A 13535-nucleotide genomic window follows, 5' to 3' on the forward strand; every position below is an offset into this window, starting at 1 on the left:
TAATACTTACAAACCCTTTATTTAAAACGTGAATTTTTCACCAACTTTAAAATCCTATACCATGTGTTATATTTATTTCACATGGAGCCCTTGCTAATAATTCCCACCTCAATCGTCTGAGCACTAGCCATATATCAAAACAAATTGTCTAAGTTGAAGTTCTTTAATATCAGACCTTTATTTGCCAGATAGAATGTCCTGTAACATTTCTGTTATAAGAAATTCATTTGACAAAAAAGACAATTAGTTTGCTGAATGACAACAGGAAATGTCACCAATGGCTGTAAATTGATGATTTTATTGATTATTACGTTGGCAGCTCTCTTTATTAGGAACATTAAAATGATCACTTTCCTGTCATTTAAAACTGCATCTGCACTTCTCTTTGCTCAAACATCTTAACCTCAATTGTATACTGTAGTTTTGCATGCTAATTTTTGTTTCCTTTTCCTTCCTCAATATGAAGTGCTACATTAACCTTTAAAGTGTATACTAAAATGATTCTCTAAACACTATAAAATTGGAAGTTATAGTGCTGGCAGAGAATCCTCTCTAAATAATTTTTCAAATAGACATTGAATGACACTGCAGATGAACAGTTTAAGTGGAAACCAGAAAATAAGCAACCTAGGAGCTATGAAGCCATAGAATTATTAAGGGAATTATTTATTTGTGTATCAGGTGAAAACAGCAACACAATAACTTATTTTAGTAAAAGGTTTTTTTGTAAGTGCACATTTTATAGGCATACATCTAATAATATTTAATGTAAGGGAATTCTGCTGTTTGTGGAAGAGTCAAAAATCAAAACTCAAATTCCAGATTTTGCCTCTCACTCATGTTGTTTGTCTCTGTAGCTATTGTAAATTCCTATGTTGCTTTATATGAGTATTGTAATTCAAGTTCTTATGTTATTTTAGGGTGAAAATAAAAGATAAGTCATAGAAAATGGTTATAGGTATTTCTTTTTTTCAGTGGTGAAAGACATTGACTATCTAGTTAAATTCCTGGAAAGATCTTGCTACCTGTTTTATTACTTTGAGGTTTCTTACTATAATTGATGGTCATCAGTTTTCTTCCTGTCCTAATAATGGTAATTGGCAAAATTCAGTGTGTGAAATCTCTGTGATCTACTTTATAAATCTACATTTAAGTGAAAGTATTCATTGTAAATAGGAAATGGATAAATACATATTGCATGCATTCTGATTATGATTATTGAAGAAAGAAAACAAGTTAGGGCTTTCTACAATGAGAACTAGTTAGCACAGGTTAACACTGTTGCCTTTACTTTTGCCAACAAATTTAGCAAGTGCGATAATCCCTTAACTTATATAAATGCCAAAATTTTGGCGGAAAATTAATATATTTGTGAGTGCGCCCTTTCTTTGTGGTTATAAGGACAAAGAACCAGTTTTCCATTCTTTTAACCATAAAATCATTTAATTGTACCATTGAGAGTTATTTTATATATCATATATTCACTAATCTCATTTAAAAGATGAGAAATATTAGGTTCAGGGAAATGAAATGAATTTTCTAAGTTCACAGCTTGGGCCAAGCCTAGAAGTGAAATCGTAATTCTGTTGGGTTCAGTACACTTTCTGGCTGTTAGAAGGTCAGCTCTGGAGCTAGCTTAATGGCATGAAAAATTTTCTAAAACAGTGTGTGTTTAAAAAATTATTATTAAATCATATGGCATACTTGAAGATTCTCTTTCTAATGAAAGACTAAAAAACCATGTTCTTGATTCTTTTCTTCAGACTGAAGAGAGTATATACACAAACACTTTTCAAACTGAATGGAAGGCAAAGACCTCTTAGTCTTCATTTCTGGGCAAGAAATTGTTTCTAGGGACAAAAACTGAGTATGTTGAAACCCACTTGGAGGGTCATAAGGCAGCTAGAGTATGTACAGTAGCAGAATTAGGTAAGCACCATTTTACTCTCTCTTTCCTGTCTTAACCTTGCCCTGTCTCTTTTATTAGGGGAAGTCAGTTACGTTCACTTCCACTGGAGGTCTAAACTTGATTCAGTGCCTTGGAGTATTGTGAGAATTGTAGACTTCACATGAGCTTTGTAACTCTCAAGTAAGTAAGGAAAATATTGTACCCATATTTTCAGAGCTAGTAAAGAATGTTTTTTCTCCAAATTGATACAACAAAATAACATAGAGCTAAGAATGAATTTCAAAAGCATCCTTACTCTTCTGGGGTTTTTTTGTCTACAATCCCTCCCTCAACAGATGAAGATTGAAACATAGTTTCAATTTCATAGGAAAAGAGCTGCTTGGATTTAGACTTTAATTTAAATGACAAATGTTCACTATTTCTGTATGAATTCCACACTCCCCGCCCCCATATATTTCTGGACCAATAACTTCAGAGACTGCATCATCCATTCCTTATAATTAGGCTAACCAGTTTCTTGAATAAATGATGAGATGGGATAATAAACTCTTTCCTCTATTTTGCACTTTGATATGTAGGAATATATTACATTTATTCTTTCTTCAGGTTTCATAAACATTTCTTCAGTGTTCTGTATAAGCTAAGAACTGTGTTAAACATTAAACTTAACATTGAATTCCCACCACCTAGCACTATATCTGGTGGAAAAAGAACACTCAGAAAAATTTTATGTACGAATGATACAATGACTAACAAGACATAGTGCCTGCGTCCAAGGACCTCACAGTCTAGTGGGTGAGACAGACATACCTACATATAAAAAATACTAATTGTAAGCCACTATTTTAGCATGGGGTATGAATAGAGGGCAGTATAGACCAGAGGTAGTAGTAATTAGATTGTAAACATTCATACAAAGTCCTTTTCAGTCGAATTATTCTATGGTTAACCACATTAATTATGATAAAACAAATTTTGCATGAAAAGTTGGGCATACAAATAAAATAAAAATACTTCTCTATATACTCCATATCCCCTTCGATTTCTACTTGAAAGATGTAATCATCTCAAAATACTCAGGGTTAAGATGCATAAACTACTACACTATCTTCTCCTACCTAATAAGATAAATTTAAGAGAGAATATTAATTTTACGAATATTTTGTGATTTATCTATGCTTTTCTAGCCAAACAATGTTATGTATTGTAAGTCCGGGGAAAGGAATTCCAGGGGCTAAATACCTCTAAGAACCAAAATCAGTCAAAGGGAGAAATAAAGTTTAAAACCCGTTTATTGCTCACAAACTGCAGTTTCAGGCCGTCTTTCTTTTCTGCTCAAGCAGTAACAACAAACCGACCCTCCTCCTCACCTCTCAGGTACCGATAAGCCCTCTGTTGCTCAGGTAATCACCCATTGATATGGAGATGAACTTCCCCACCCCTGAGGAAAGATGCAAATGCACTAAAGCCATACTTCTCTCCACCTCTGAACGCCTGTTGATATATAGATGCACCAAAGCCAGGCGAGAAATTCTGGAAATGTTTCAATTTTACCTACATGTATTTAAATATATGTATATGTATTATGCATCTACAGGAATTTAGGTGTGCTGTGAAAGAATTGAAAGTCTAAGATTACTAAAGGACAGTTCAAATAAAAGTGAAAATATGTAAGAAAATTCAGTGATCTCCGTGCTAGAATCAGTTCTCAAACTTTGTTCCAGGTACAGAAAATGAAATTTTCAAACATAAAAGAAAGAATTTTACAATGAATTTAGAATTTAGCGGTAGACTTAAATAACCCCAACACCTAAATTCTACCACTAACATTTCACTTTAAAAAGATTTTTTAGTTACCTTTTATGGTTAAAAAGCCCTTTCGCATACAAATATGCATTTCTAATACTAAAGACAATTATTATTGTGCTGATTTTACAACCAAAGGAACCAAGGTTCAGAGCACTTATTAGTTTAGTGGCCAGAAGTGCTCTTTACATTTACAGTGTGTGTTCCCTACCTTGAAGGCACATGGTACTTGCCCATAACCTCTAAAAATATTGAAAACTTTGCCTTGCCTTCAGAGATTTTGATAGATTTGGTCTGTACAATTCAATGGTTTTTATTATATTCATGAAGTTTGCAACCATCATCAAAATTAATTTCAGAACATTTTTATCACTCCAAAAAGAAGCCTATACTACCAACAAACAATCATCATTTCCCCCAAACTTGCATGTCTACACAACTGCTAATCTACATTGTTTCTACAGATGTACCTATTCTGGACATTTTATATAAATATAACCAAATAATAAGTGGTCTTTTGTATCTGCGTTCTATCACTTAGCATGCTTTCAAGTTCATCCACATTTTGGCATGTCTGGTACTTCATTCTTTTTATGGATGAATAAAATCCCATTGTATGGACATTCCACCTTTTTTATCCATTCATCAGTTCATGACCATTTGTATTATTTCCACTTTATTACTATTATGGATAAAGCCCTGTAAACCTTCATTTGTGTACAAGTGTTTGTGTGGAATTAGGCTTTCAGTTCTCTATAAATGGAATTGATTGGTCATATGGTAACTCTGTATTTAATCTTTTGAGCAAAACCATTTTTCAGAGCAGATGCACTACTTTACAATTCCATCAACAATGTTCCAATTTCTCCACATCCTCAAAAACATATTGTCTTTTTGATTGTAGACATCCTAATGGGTATAAAAGTTGTATCTCATTGTAGTTTTGATTTGTATTTCCTTGATGGTTAATGGAATTCAGCACCTTTTCATGTACTTTTTGTCCACTTATATATCATCTTTAGAAAAATTTCTATTCTTATTTATCCTTTTATTTAGTAACTTATAAGAGCTCTTTATATACTCTGGATGCTAGTCCATCATCAAGTGTATGATTTGCAAATGTTTTTACTGATTCCGTGGGTTGTCTTTTCACTTTATTGGTGGTATAATTTGAAGTACAAAAATTTTTAATTTTGGTGAATTCCAATGTATTTTTCTTTGATACTTGTGCTTGTAGTGTCACACCTAAGAAGTATTTACCTAACCAAAGGTCATGAAAACTTCTTCCTACATTTTTTTATGAGTTTATAGTTTAGCTCTTAAATTTAGGTCTATGAGCTATTTTGGGTTTATTTTCTATACAGTATTAGAAAAGAGTCTAGTGTCTTTTTTTATTTTTATTTTTGGCATGTGGATATCCAATTTTTCTAGCAACAATTGAGAAGACTTTTATTCTCACTGAATTGTCTTGGTACTCATGTCCAAAACAAATTGACTGCAAATGTGAGGGTTTATTTATAGACGTTCATGTTGCATTGAGCTATATAGCCATTGCTTATTTTCAGTACCTTATTCTCTTTTTATTCTTGCTTTGTAGTAAATTTTGCAATTCAGAAGTCAGTTATCCAATGTTCTTTTTTCAAGGTTGTTTTTGCTTTCTGAGTTCTATGTAGTTCCACATGAATTTTAGGGTCAGTTTCTCAAGTTCTTCAAAATAATGCAGTTGGAATTATGATAGAGATTATGTTGAATCTGTAGATCAATTTGAAAAATTTTCCATTTCAACACAATTTTTCCAATCCGTGAACATGGGAAATCTTTCCATTTAATTAGGATTTCTTTGATTTAAACAATGTTTTGAATTTCCATTGTACAAATTTTACACTACTTTTGCTAAATTTTTTCCTAGGCATTTTATCCTTTAGATGCTATTTTGAATGGAAATATTTTCTTAATTTCATTTTTGATTGTCATTGCTACTGTGTAGAAATTCAGTTAGGATTTTCTATATATGGCACCTGTCATATTAAAATATAGGTAGTAATACTTCTCTGATTCAAAAAGAAATATACACCTGTGTGTTTATCACCACACTATTTGAAATAGCCAAGATATGGAAGCAACCTAAGTGTCCATCAATAGATGAATGGATAACAGAGGTGTGGTACATATACACAATGGAATATTATTCAGCCATAAAAAGAAAATAAATCCTGCCATTTGCAACAACATGGATAGATCTAGAGAATGTTATTGTCAGTGAAATAAGTCAGGCGGAAAAAGACAAATACCATGTGATTTCACTTATATGTACAATCTAAAATCAAAACAAAACAAAATGAACAAAATAGTAGTAGACTCATAAACACTGACAAATGACTGGTGGTTACCATGGGGGAGGAGCTGGAGTGAGGAATGGCATGGGTGAGGGGTATAAATGGGCACAAAAATCTGAATCATAATATAGGTCACAAGGATGGAAGTGCAGCATGGAAAATACAGTCAGTGGTTCTATAACATCTTTCTATGTTTCTGTAACATTTTTCTACAGTAACTGCATGAGTTGGGGTGAGGATTTAATAATGTGTGCAATTGTTGAATCACTGTGTTTTATACTGCAACCAAAATAATATTGTATATCAACTATATTTCAATAAAAAAGAGGAAGCTTCTTTATAGTTCTTGTTTATAGTTTTATCACCAAGGTGTGCAGCTTCACTGGGATTTTAGTTAAAATTTTTGATTGCCTTTAGGTTTCCTAGTGAACCTGTATTTTCCATTGCTCAAAATTCACTAGAGAAGAAACAAAACAAAACAAAACAAACCTTATGAGCAAAATGTTAAATCCATGCACATCTCAACATACAGTTACTAGTGGTTAAGTGTAGAATACCGATTGGGGCAATACATGAGGTCTAAAGAAAATCAGTTGCTTAGAAAAACCCTGATATTGTTCTTAAAGGAATATAGATTTCTTTATATGTTTAAAATGAGTCTTATTTTTACATGTTTGAAAATATTTCAGTCATGGAACATTGTAATGTTTAATAGTATTTAAGTTAACTGTCCATATAATTTTGGTCACCAACTTCTTTTTCAAAACTGTTTTCCATAAAATATCCAAATGATTGACACATTGATATTTCAGTTATCAATAAACAGCCTCACATTAAAACTTAAATTTTTCATAGTTTTTTAAAAAAAATGTTTATCTCTACAAGAAGTTGTTCCATTGTCTTAATCTTTAATGACCAAACAGAATATCTCAAATCATATTTCCTGCCTTTTAGGTTGTGATTGAAGAACTGTTTTACCTAAATGATGCCAGGAAAGGCATTACCCTTTCTTTCTGGGGATCCTAAAACATTAAGCAATGCAGGGTATTTAGATGACACATCCTGAGAATTTAGGACTTATTGCAGGTAAGCCTGTACTGACTTCAATGCTAAAGGCTTGTTCAACCATGAAATAGCTCTTACTATGCTACTTTTCAGAATAAAGAAGCTGAAAAGAGCCATTCATTGTGTTTGTTTGAGGCAATCATTGCTTTAAATTTCTTCTTGAAACTTCTGAATTTGTTACAAGCAAATAATTACCTAATATGATAAGGTAAATAATAACATTTAATATCTCCTTGAAATAAGCAGCAAAAATTGATCAGGTCACACATCATTGATTACTTCAATGTACACCAGGGAAATAGATGCATAGAAAAAGGAATACACAGAGAACCTACTTTCCTATTTAATTGGCATAAATGGTTTTTTCCTGGAATGTCTGATTTTAAAATCTGTGACTTTCAAATATATTTGTAATTCTATCTTTAAAAATGTAATGAGAAAGAGAAATCAGGAAACTAATTGCTCATGTAAACAGATTTTGTAAAATGAGAATAAAGATCAGAGTCTTCCTATTAAGAAAAGGGACAGATACAATAGTCTACAGAATCTTGAAAGGGAATTGGGGCAAAGGAGAAGCTGCTTTTAATTTTAGTATAACAGGTGATCCTAAAAACAAGAGACTGAAGACAAGAGGGATTAAAAAGATAATATAAGGTGATGATAAACTCATAAAACTCAGCTTTAAATAGGTAAAGAAGGATATAAAAGCAAAAGGTAAAATGCTATTGTTTGGCTTGGAGAATCATGTGATGATTTTACTGGAGTCTTTCTTAAATTTGAGTCCACGCCATTGGAATAGAGACTACCAAAGTGATATTTCCACTGCTTGATCATTACTGATCATGAGGATTATGGGGAAACAGGGAATGGCTGAATATTGATGGACCATGATAAGATCCATTTCTGTTATGTTGCAGGTATCAGTGACACATTCATGTGAGAATCAGAAAATGTAGAGTTTCAAATACTGGATAAAGAGCTAAGTCGTAGTTGGAAATGTAGATTTGAGATAATTGCATGCTGAAACCGAGTGATTTTAAAAGAAAAAAGATATAATTGTCTAAGAATGACAGCTTCTGGTATGTCACCCAAATGCATGACAATATGTGTAAGTCTGCTTACCATTCATCTTTCATTTATATTTCTAAGGCATCTTAGATACAAATAGTTAAGTCCTTAAACTATCCAAAATAAATGTTATTACTTGATGTTAAAATGTAGTCTTAATCATTTTTTTGTTCTACAAAGTATACAAAATTATAACATAGCTCCTTGTTATGAAAAATGATAATTTCCTAGCAGCTATTAAAAATGGTTAACCACAATGGAATAATCCTAAGAAACTTAGTTCCAGCATAAAAGCATCTAAAATATACAAAACTTTCACAATGTCACTTAATCTTTCACAGAGAAGAAAGGTAGATATATATACGTTGTAGCTTCCCTGCAAAATGGCTACAGCTTAGTGTAAAATTGAAGTTACAGGGGGAAAAAGTCTGATTTTTCAAGAAAACCCTGAAGTATAAACCATAATTTTGGATGACTAGTTAAATTACCCTAGCGGGTCTATAAGCTTCAAATGTTAGACACCTTTAGTTAAAATTTTCCAACGTTTTAAAGCAGGTATGAATGATACATAGAAATTACTGCCAACTGAAGAAGCTATTCTCCTCTGTAAAGCACACACATATCCACCAAAATATACAAGTATCCTCTAGGGAGTTACACATCTCTGTGGTAACCTAAAATCACCCAAATAAGATTTCCCAATCTATAATTCCATGAAGGTACATTATTCGGGTTGGTTTCCTTTTTTAGTGAAATATTGCAGTTTTTCCACTTAATAGTCAAAATACCTATCTTTAAACCACTGAAGTTAGCAAAAATAAAACGAAGACCCAAACTCCTCATGTTTTATGTACTCCTTTTCACTATTACCCACTGCCACAGTACAGGTTTACAAGAATGAATTAAAGTGAATAAGCGCAGCTGGCATATGGGTCATCATTGCAATGTCACCTTGGTTTCCAAAAATGTAGGCTGTACCCAGGAACTGACTTCTCAGATGGGTTCTGAACAAAATGAGTAGATCAGAGATACTTTTGACTTGATTCTTATCATTCGTAGTAATGGATTTCACTAGAACTTCAAAGTCCTCACTGAAAATGCCACGGGAACTTCATGGGTTAGTCAAATCACAGGCTTGTATATATTTTCAGACAATATGCTGAGTTTCTTGAAAAGTTAAGCTTCCTTAATTCTTCCAAGTTTAACGTTCTTGTGTTCCTACTCCACCGGCCAATGCATGCATTCATTCAATGTGCAATCCAGTGGGGAATACTGTTTCAGGAATGAGATCCAGATTCAGTTCAACAGGCAGAACATTTGTCATATTTGAAAGTTAACCTTTATATTCTTGCTCATAAACTATATGCAGCTCAGTAATTCAAGCTGTCTATTACTTTTACACGAGAACGAAAGACGAGAACAATTACGTACATGGAGATACCACAATATCACTACTCCAGTTAATAGCTTCTTCCATGTTCTTTAATGTTCTCTCAGGCATACAACACAGGATCCTTATCATAGGTTTCCACACCTTTTTTTGTCTGTGGGGGTGGGGCAAGGGGGCACAGCTCTCACTGTAGCCAGTAGTTGTTTTAAGCTATAAACTACAAGTTAGTGATTCTTTATCCAAACTTAGTTTGGAGCATGGTTTCCGGAGCTAACATTTCTTTGGGGAAGTTCTTGTACAAGCAATTAGCCTAGCTGTTAGACAGCAGAGGTCAAAACTCAGCAAACTGAGAGTAGCACATCTGACTTTATTACAAAAGCTTCTTTGCAGCTAGAATCCAGAATTGAGATGATTTATAACCATCGCACCCTGGAGGTGACCTATTTCCTAATTGGCAGTAAAACAAGTCAGTTGAATGATGGGACCATTTTTAAATTTGTCATTATTTAGCCAAATACACTTCTGTCCTTTGGGCCTTGACTATATAAAGTTTAGAAACATATTTTCATGTGTTCAAAGATGCACAAATGTAATAATAATTTTGTGAGTTAAATTCCTGAATTTCAGTGCAACATTCAAACAAAGCCTAGAAGAATTTAGTTGAGTAATTTTTTATATGTGTTTTTAAGATGGTGTGTAAGGATGGTATGTTTCACAATCACAATCACTTGAAGAATTCTTATATAATTCAGATACATATATAAGAACATACAAAATGTTCTATATTTCGTAGTATTGAATATTTGGTATGGTTTGGTTTACTCTCCAGCCACCACCATCAGCAACTTCTTACTCATGAATGACTTTCCATGATTCTTCATTTGTTTCAGAGCAAGATGAGAAGCCGTGGGTAAATGAGTAATGAGAAGATTTCAGCTTGGTTTATTTCCCAGGATTTTAAAGCCAAAAATTCACAAATACAGAACCAAATATAATTTTATAGAAATAATTTGAAATCTATTTTGTGAACAGTAGGAATCCTAGGTAAAAAGAAAGCACTTAAATTCTTGATGCAAACCTGAAGTCCCTTTAGTGACTCTCAAAATAATGAAAACTGAATAATATCTGGATTTTGCAGCTTATCATAAACACACAATGACAACAGTGAATATTATTCAGTAAACTAGGGTGGCTGCAGATGCTCAATTTATGTTCAATCTTTGCATTCATTCCTTTCTGCTTCAGATAGTCTACAACCATAGAATTGCATCCAGCTGCAGACATATCTTAAGAATTTAAAACTTAATTTATTTGGCATTTATATTTTTGTGATAGTATTCTTTATTACTCAAAGCTGTGGCATGCTGGTATAGCTTCATACTTCAAAAATTTGAAAGTAGCAAAGTATTATCGTGTATTTATGCAATTTAGGAAATATTTGAAACTACATCATCTCTAAATTGATTGTGTACCTTGCTTCAGATTCATTAGATAATGTGTAGCCTTTCACTTCCTATGTCCTGTATTTTGTGGCTTCTTTGTTCTAAAGCTTTTTTCAATAATTCACACATATTAAGCTTCATTTTGATTTACCGAGGATGAGGGAGAATATTTCTTTGTATAGACAGATATCTCCCAAATTTGAAAGGTTTTTATCTAATAATTTAAATACTGCATTTTACTACTTTCTACATGCCAAACAAACTTCATTATCATTAAGTTATGAAGAAACTTAATGATAAGTTATGAAGAAACTTTTAACTTCATAAAAGTTATGAAGAAAATAACTTTTTGTTTCAAATGTAAGTCAGAGACTGTTTCAGGATTAAGTGAAATATTTTACAAAATGTAAGCAAGGACATTTTTCACTGACATTATTAATACTTCCTCAACACATAGATTCAAATGAAATGCTTTCAAGTAACAACTCTACTTTTTTCCATCAGCTTTTCCCAGCATGTATACTAACCCACAGACTTGTGTAATTGAGATCACCAGTTTCCTGATCAAGAATAACTCTCATGTTATCCCACATGTACAAAGGAATACAATAACGAAGCAATTTATCTAATCCAAGACAAATGATTATATTCCCTGACATTTATAATTTACAGAAGTAAAACTTGGCTATTTTTGTCATAAAGTATTTGAATTATTGCTTTAATATTCCATTTCACTTTGTACATGAAAACAAGACAATATGGACAATTTAAAGCAGGTAAATATTAATAATTGTAGTATATCATTTTGGTGAAGGATATAAAGACATAATAGCATCAGGTTTAATTTGTCAAAAGGCAGAATTCTTCAAGTAGCCTTCTTTTCTTTTTTAAAAAAAGATGCAGTTCTATGGTTGTAGACTATGTGAAGTAGAAAGGAATTTAAAAAAAAGCAATTTTGCTTTTCCTTCATTTTATTTTATCTTTCTCTAATGATGATATAAACATTGTAAAATTTTAACCCATCTGAATTTTTTTAATTGGATATAAAAATCATTTTATCACCGAACATAAGAACATGAGCATAAAAAAGACACTTGCTTTAAAGGCTCAGCCATGTATTGGAATGATATGGAGAAAGAAAGTAAAATAAAAATGTTCAGTTTTATTGAAAAAGCTTTGGTATTAAATAAGTCACAGTTTGTCATCAGAAAAGTACTCATTATTTTGTGTATAGTTGGACTAGACAGTGTTAAAAATGAATTCTTTGCTTCTATCATAGTATCCCTTTGAACTTATCCAGAAAACAATTTGAGATAGTGTAGAAATCTAAAAACTGGAGATCCTGACAAATATCCTATCCCCCTCTAATCAGGAGTTTCCCTACCTACTCCACTGAAGCAGCTTTAACAAAGGCATTACTTATCTCTCTGTCATCATATCCAGTGATCAGTTTGACACTCTTATGCTACCTGATATACCTGCAGCATTTGGATTAGTTGTTCACTCACTCCTACTTTTGTTATTCTAACCCCCAAAGCCACTCATTTTCAATGTTCTTTGCTTAATCCTCCTCTTCTTCCCAGCCTCTAATCAATGTAGTGGCCAGGGCTTAGTCCTTGAACCACTTCTCTTTTCTATCTAGTGTCACTCTCTCCGTGAGCTCACACTGTCTCATGGCTTAAATAATACCTACATACCAATGACTTCCACATTTATATCCCCAGCTCATACTCTTCCTCTAAACCCCAGTGTTCACTTGGAATTCTAACTTAATATGCCCAAGACTCAACTCCTGATTCCCTTCCTCCAAATCTGCTTTTCCTGAGGCTTTGCCATCTCAGTTGTTCCTGCAAAAACTTTGAGATCACTTTTGATTCCTTTATTTCTGTCATACCACATTCCCAACCCTTCAACAGCCTCTGTAGGTTCTAACTTTAAAATATACAGAATCGAGCCGGTTTTTACTATCTTGCTGCTACCATTACTGTCCACGGCTTTCCCAGATTATTAAAATGGTTTCCTAACATGTCTTTCTATGTTTCTCATTGTCCTCCAATCTATTTACATAACATTAGAGAAGTCCTCAAGAACTCGTCAGATCACATTGCTCCTCTTTTCAAAATTTTGCAGTTTCATTCCATTTCACTCTGAATCAATGTCAATGTATTTGTAATGGTGTGAAAGACCCTTAATGATCTGGAAGGTCTTGTGCTTCTTCTCTAATCTCCTATACATCTGTCCTCCTTGAACATTCTACTCTAGCCACACTGGCCTCCTTACTTTTCATTAGACACATCAAGCAGGCCAAACATCCTTCTTTGTCAGGAACTTTGTTCTTGCTGTTTTACTTGCCTGGGATCCTCGTTCCCCAGATATTCATGTGACTGGCTTTTTTACCTCCTTTAGGTCTCTACTCAAAGTCATCTGCTCAATGAAACCTTCCTTGACCACCCTATGTAAAATAGTGACCACTCTCTCCAGAAATTTCTATCCATCTGGTTAGTATTAAATTTTGTCCC

The 13535-nt window shown here is 33.0% G+C and overlaps 1 protein-coding gene across 3 annotated transcripts in view; it reads left to right on the plus strand.

The window, feature by feature from the left end:
- The window catches only part of PCDH11X (protocadherin 11 X-linked), a 797150-nt gene that overhangs the window by 369142 nt on the left and 414473 nt on the right, over nucleotides 1–13535 (plus strand). The window lies entirely within an intron of this gene.

Source organism: Manis javanica, chromosome X (assembly GCF_040802235.1).
Source record: "Manis javanica isolate MJ-LG chromosome X, MJ_LKY, whole genome shotgun sequence".
Classification (NCBI taxonomy): domain Eukaryota; kingdom Metazoa; phylum Chordata; class Mammalia; order Pholidota; family Manidae; genus Manis; species Manis javanica.